The sequence below is a fragment of the Onychostoma macrolepis genome, chromosome 03, assembly GCF_012432095.1.
Source record: "Onychostoma macrolepis isolate SWU-2019 chromosome 03, ASM1243209v1, whole genome shotgun sequence".
NCBI classification, from domain to species: domain Eukaryota; kingdom Metazoa; phylum Chordata; class Actinopteri; order Cypriniformes; family Cyprinidae; genus Onychostoma; species Onychostoma macrolepis.
This window is the reverse complement of record NC_081157.1, coordinates 44,324,864-44,331,909: the sequence shown is the minus strand read 5'-3', so window position 1 is coordinate 44,331,909 and position 7,046 is coordinate 44,324,864. Positions and strand designations below refer to the sequence as shown.

At 36.5% G+C, this 7,046-nt stretch overlaps 1 long non-coding RNA gene across 1 annotated transcript; it reads right to left on the bottom strand.

Annotated features, from left to right (window-relative positions):
* Window positions 1–210: 210 nt before the first annotated feature.
* On the bottom strand, window positions 211–6,785 carry LOC131535866 (uncharacterized). Its single transcript, XR_009269761.1, has 3 exons — window positions 6,683–6,785; window positions 4,253–4,322; window positions 211–435 (listed from the first exon to the last, which is right to left on the bottom strand). It is a non-coding gene; the product is annotated as an uncharacterized LOC131535866 (long non-coding RNA).
* Between the last annotated feature and the right edge of the window lie 261 nt (window positions 6,786–7,046).

Genomic DNA, 7,046 nt, shown 5'->3' with positions numbered 1-7,046 from the left:
TGATAAATAAAATAACTGTAAATACAAAAGAATAAAGAATTAAACAAATAAAACACTTTTGCAAGGAAAAAGGCAAATATTTATTTTAATTTTCAGAAAATTATATGCAAATTTGTTTTTTATTTCTTGCTGTTGAAAGACCTTTAATGTTATTCTCAGATTTTTTGTGGACCCCTTAATACGCTCTTATGGCGCCTAGTTTCAAAACATCTACACAACTGAAGAAAAAAGTTTAGTTTTGCACACCTAGTATTGCACAGAATGCATATTGCTACTATTAATACATCACATTTATGCTAAGCGCATTAGTTTAACCTCATTCTCATCAACACCTATCAGCATCTTCAGCTCAGCAGATCTTCAGTTTGATTCTGTACTCGTCTCTCGCTCTCTCTGACTCTCTCACCAGTTGCTGGAGCAGATGCTTGTCCTTTTCTACAGGAGCAATAACAACAGAAGTTACTCACACACACACTCAAATACTTCCAGACTTGGAAAAAACTCAAGCTGTCACCAGTGACTTTCAGATCAGCATTTTACCTGCAGACAGAAAGATCTTGTCCTTATTTAACACGAAAATCAAACAAATACAGTGAGGAAAATAAGTATTTGAACACCCTGCTATTTTGCAAGTTCTCCCACTTAGAAATCATGGAGGGGTCTGAAATTGTCATCGTAGGTACATGTCCACTGTGAGAGACATAATCTAACAAAAAAAATCCAGAAATCACAATGTATGATTTTTTAACTATTTATTTGTATGATACAGCTGCAAATAAGTATTTGAACACCTGAGAAAATCAATGTTAATATTTGGTACAGTAGCCTTTGTTTGCAATTACAGAGGTCAAACGTTTCCTGTAGTTTTTCACCAGGTTTGCACACACTGCAGGAGGATTTTGGCCTCCTCCACACAGATCTTCTCTAGATCAGTCAGGTTTCTGGCTTTCAGCTCCTCCAAAGATTCTCTATTGGGTTTAGGTCTGGAGACTGGCTAGGCCACGCCAGAACCTTGATATGCTTCTTACAGAGCCACTCCTTGGTTATCCTGGCTGTGTGCTTGGTCATTGTCATGTTGGAAGACCCAGCCTCGACCCATCTTCAATGCTCTAACTGAGGGAAGGAGGTTGTTCCCAAAATCTCGCAATACATGGCAATACATCCTCTCCTTAATACAGTGCAGTCACCCTGTCCCATGTGCAGAAAAACACCCCAAAGCATGATGCTACCACCCCATGCTTCACAGTAGGGATGGTGTTCTTGGGATGGTACTCATCATTCTTCTTCCTCCAAACACGTTTAGTGGAATTATGACCAAAAGTTCTATTTTGGTCTCATCTGACCACATGACTTTCTCCCATGACTCCTCTGGATCATCCAAATGGTCATTGGCAAACTTAAGTCGGGCCTGGACATGTGCTGGTTTAAGCAGGGGAACCTTCCGTGCCATGCATGATTTCAAACCATGACGTCTTAGTGTATTACCAACAGTAACCTTGGAAATGGTGGTCCCAGCTCTTTTCAGGTCATTGACCAGCTCCTCCCGTGTAGTTCTGGGCTGATTTCTCACCTTTCTTAGGATCATTGAGACCCCACGAGGTGAGATCTTGCATGGAGCCCCAGTCCGAGGAGATTGACAGTCATGTTTAGCTTCTTCCATTTTCTAATGATTGCTCCAACAGTGGACCTTTTTCACCAAGCTGCTTGGCAATTTCTCCGTAGCCCTTTCCAGCCTTGTGAAGGTGTACAATTTTGTCTCTAGTGTCTTTGGACAGCTCTTTGGTCTTGGCCATGTTAGTAGTTGGATTCTTACTGATTGTATGGGGTGGACAGGTGTCTTTATGCAGCTAACGACCTCAAACAGGTGCATCTAATTTAGGATAATAAATGGAGTGGAGGTGGACATTTTAAAGGCAGACTAACAGGTCTTTGAGGGTCAGAATTCTAGCTGATAGACAGGTGTTCAAATACTTATTTGCAGCTGTATCATACAAATAAATAGTTAAAAATCATACATTGTGATTTCTGGATTTTTTTTAGATTATGTCTCTCACAGTGGACATGCACTACGATGACAATTTCAGACCCCTCCATGATTTCTAAGTGGGAGAACTTGCAAAATAGCAGGGTGTTCAAATACTTATTTTCCTCACTGTATGTCTGTGTTCATCGCAGTAAACTCACCAGGCATTAAATATTGAACTAAAGGAGTGTTTCTCTCCTTTTCCTTCAGGAATCACATTATAAAAGTCATTTTTATGCATCCCACCTCAAACTGGATTCAATTGAAACTCTGCTAAAAGACTAATAAATAAATACATAAATAGCTCTGGGAGCAAGAAATGAATGCATATATAATGTAAATATATTGTATTAATGTGATCCACATTTGGCAGCCATGTGTTTAAATAATATAGTTAAACTGCATGTTACATTTACAACCATCAACTGTCTAATAACATTAAAAAACATTGGCTTTATCCATTTGTCAAAATGACATACAGATAAAAAACAATCAAAGCAAAGATTGGCAGTGACCCCCACTTTTCTGTGGCCTTCATTTCTGAAGTATTTCTCAAATATTTGATTTGTAGGGACTTCAAAACTTTGATTTCTTTCTTTAATTAAGAGAGTTTTGAGCCTTGAACCAAACTAATCAGCTCGGAGATTAATCACAATATTACAAACTAATTTGAAGGGGAAAAAAATCTATTAGCAAATGCAATTTAAAATGTAACAAAATATTTTATTCACTTTTAATTTATAATTTAATTCATTTTAAAATATTTTAATGAGAATTAGGTTAAATAATAATAATAATAATGTCTCTTATTTGCCAATTTGTTAGATGATTTATTTATTTATATATATGTTTATAGTCCCTAGTCTCTGTGTCACCCACATACTGACTACACTGCAAAAAAATGATATTTCTTACTCTGCATTTCTGACTCATTTTCCATGACAAATATCTAAACATTCTTAAACTAAGATACATTTTCTTGGGGTGCAAAATTACTGTTTTAATTAGGTTTTAAGTATTGTTTTCTGAAACAAAATATATAAAAATTAATATGAGTTTATTCTCAAAACAAGTACAAAAATATCTGTCAATAAGGTCAGACAAATAAACTTAATTAAAAGGGAAAACGAGTTTATTTTGTAACCTCTTTGGCAGATGTTTGATCTTGTTTTAAGCATAAAGTCATTTATTTTGTAATTATTTTAGACAATATAACTAGCTTATTGCAGTTTTACAATATTACAAACTTTAATTTGAAACAAAAAATCTATTAGAAAATGCAATTTAAATTAATTTAAAATGTTTATTTATTTTAATTTATAATTTAATTTTAATTCATTTATTTATTTATTTTTACATGAATTAGGTTAGAAAAACTAAAAAAAATTAAAAATACTATTAAGTATTTTTGTCTGAAAATTATATAAAAAATTAGGTGAGTTTATACTTAAAACAAGAAAAAATATTGACTGATGTATTGACCCATTGACTGATGTTTATCAAATAAGACTTTATATCTAATGTCATTTTGCTTTCCAAGTAAATGCATCTTCATTTAATAATGTTTGAACACAAGACAAAAATAATGAGAAAGAAAATCTTTTTCTTTCTTTTTTTTTTGTAGCGCATAGTCCATTAACTTACCATCTGAAGAATATTACACACAAAATATCACTGCAAACTTCAAACTAACTGGTTGACTTCTAATATCAGGCTTCAACATTGAACTAATCATTGCAATTTCCGTGACATCTAATATTAAAGTTTTACATATTCTGCTTTGTGTCAGAATATGTACAAATATATAAAACAAATATGAAACAGATATGAATGTACAGCTGTCACACAGCAGCATAACAGGGAAACTGAATCTGTCTGCAGATTCTGCGGTATAAAGCAATGTGTGTGTTGAATCTCTGATGATTTATGACTGTTGATTATAACTCTGTGCTGCATCAATGTCTCAGCGCTGGACACATCAATAACTACTGACAAAATTCATCTTGCCAGATTAAAGTGACAGGCGGTCGGTGGGGGGGCGGCGTCCCACACGTACAATCCAGCCTATCACAGACCTCATCTCATTATTCCCAAAAGCTTATTAAATATAAAACAGACACCATTTATCACAGTGCACAGCTCCACAACAGGACACATGCATCAGGAGAAATGTCAGCGAGAGGCTTTATTTACACTGTCTATATGCTGTCATGAATGTTTCCCGCTCACCTCTGGCGTCCCGTCGACGTTAGACACATTTGCTGTGGGGTCCACGGGAGCCGTCACACCGAAAAATGAGCTGCCGGGAGAAAAAGTGCATGTAGCCGCAACAAATAAAGACTTATTTACACTTTTCAAAGGTCTTTGTTGTTGACAAAAAGCTGGAAAGTTTATTCTGGAGTCAAACTTCATTTTAGATTAGAAACACTGATAAAAATATTTTACAGGTATTTTGTTATTGTAATGCACCACAAAAAATATATTTTGTACACAGTAATTCTGGTCTTGTTTTCTAAATATCTACACATTTACATGAGATGTGAAATTACTTATGATATTAAGTGTTTTTTTTTTAAAGGTATCAAAATCATGTGAGTTTTTACTTAAAACAAGAAGAAGAAAAAAATCTGCCAGTAAAATCAGAAAAATAGACTTAATTTAAAGAGAAAATAAGATTATTTTCTTTCTCCCATTGGCAGATATTTGTTCTTGATTTAAGAATAAAGGTTTTTTTTAAAAAATAAAAAACAAGACCTTACATCCTAAGTCATTTTGCTTCTTAAGTAGGCCTACTTTTTGATTTAACGATCAGGTTTTTTACGGGGAAAAAAATAAATAAATAGAGTGAGAAAAAAATTTTTTTTTTTTTTTTTGCAGTTTAACAATAATATTGTAAAATTCATAAATTAAGATCTGACTACTGATTCAACTGATTCAAATGAAATTTCTAGAAATGAATTTTGGGAAATTAAATGATCTTTCTCCCTGATCCTAGATAGATTTTATAAATAAAATCTGTTAAAATCTAAAATGCATATAAATAATGACATAAAAGATGCGTAAATGTCATAATCATCTTATAATATTATAAATATTACACTTTATATTACACTACTATATTACTATACTATATAGTTACAAAAAGAATCTAATAAATTTTCTATTAAAAATCCTGAAAAAATGTATCACAGTTTCTCAGATAGATAGATAGATAGATAGATAGATAGATAGATAGATAGATTGTCACGAATCCGGTCTGTGAACTTCCATTCACCCTCCACCAGAGGTCACTCGCTCACCACATGGACTCTTACACTGCACAGATCGTTACACTTACACTGAACTTCAGTTCCCACAATCCATTGCACTCATTACACTCAGCTGCAGCCAATCACACGCTTACACCCGAGTCTGATCACACAGCCGATTCCCATTTCACCCCCTATTTAAGCCATGGACTTTCTCTCCCTCACTGCCGAGTATTGTATGCAGTTATCCCTCTCCTAGCGATAGCTACTACGGACTACTCTAGCCCGTGTTCCCTGGATTAACCCTTGCCTTGCCGTTTGGACACTGTTTGCACCTCTCTTGGATTCTTGCTCGTGTACCTGGATTATCTCTCTGCCTTGCCCCATTGGATACTGTTCGCCGATCGTCGACCCACGCTTGCCCTAGGATTACTCTTTGTCTTGTCCCTGCCATACCTGTTTGCCATTGTTTCGACCCTGCCTGTATTTTTGACCATGCCTTTAAATAAAAGCTTGCACATGGATCTGCACATCTCACGTCTCGCCAGCCACGTTACATAGATAGATAGACAGACAGATAGACAGATAGATTTAAGGTAGTCCTTAGCTGGTCATGAGCTGGTTTAAGCTGGTCCTGAGCTGGTTTAAGCTGGTCTTTAGCTGGTCATGAACTGGTTTAAGCTGGTCGTAAACTGGTTTAAGATGGTCCTTAGCTGGTCTTGAGCTGGTTTAAGATGGTCCTTAGCTGGTTTAAGCTGGTCCTTTGCTGGTCATGAGCTGGTTTAAGCTGGTCCTTAACTGGTCATGAGCTGGTTTAAGCTGGTCTTTAGCTGGTCATGAGCTGGTTTAAGCTGGTCCTTAGCTGGTCATGAGCTGGTTTAAGCTGGTCCTTAGCTGGTCATGAGCTGGTTTAAGCTGGTCCTTAGCTGGTCATGAACTGGTTTAAGCTGGTCCTTAACTGGTCATGAGCTGGTTTAAGCTGGTCCTTAGCTGGTCATGAGCCGGTTTAAGATGGTTTAAGCTGGTCCTTAGCTGGTCGTGAGCTGGTTTTAGCTGGTCCTAAGCTGGTCCTAAGCAACTATCTCCTGCTCAGGACCATCTTAAACCAGCTCGTGACCAGCTTAAACCAGCTAAAACTAGCAGCCATGCTTCAAAACATACCTAACCAGCAGGATTTTTCAACAGGGTAGATAGATATTTTCTGAATTAGAATTTAAAAGTCGTTTACATTTTAGTTCTGAATGCCACACAAGCCTGGTGTTTGTGCATAAAATTAAACAAATCTAGAAGCTTCACCCAACTGGTTGTCGCCGCATTGCTACACTTTTGCAAAAATTTAAGCACAAACTCAGTTGCTTTTTCACTTAAACCCCTTAAAAACCTTAATCCTGCAGATCAAGATCCACCGCACCTGCTGGACCACGACACACATGTCAGATATGGATGAGGATTCGTCTCTGATTCCTCTGTCCATTAATCCCACAGGATTCCATTCGAAGTGTGCTAGATTCCGAGGTACATGTCGTCATCACTTGTTGTGAAGCATCATGAGAATCATGTGACGTCGTCTGAGCCGCTGTAACTGTGTAAGAAGAGCAAGTAAATAAATCATGAAAGCGAAAAAGAGTCACTATTTGTGTGAAAGATCAACCACTGACCCTGTCCACCATGTCCTTTGAGTGCTTTGTTAAAGTAAAGGCCAGATGCCCCTCGAACCACCGGTTCGGCTCTTAAATATTAATACACCAAACCAGTCACTAATTAGCACCTGCAGT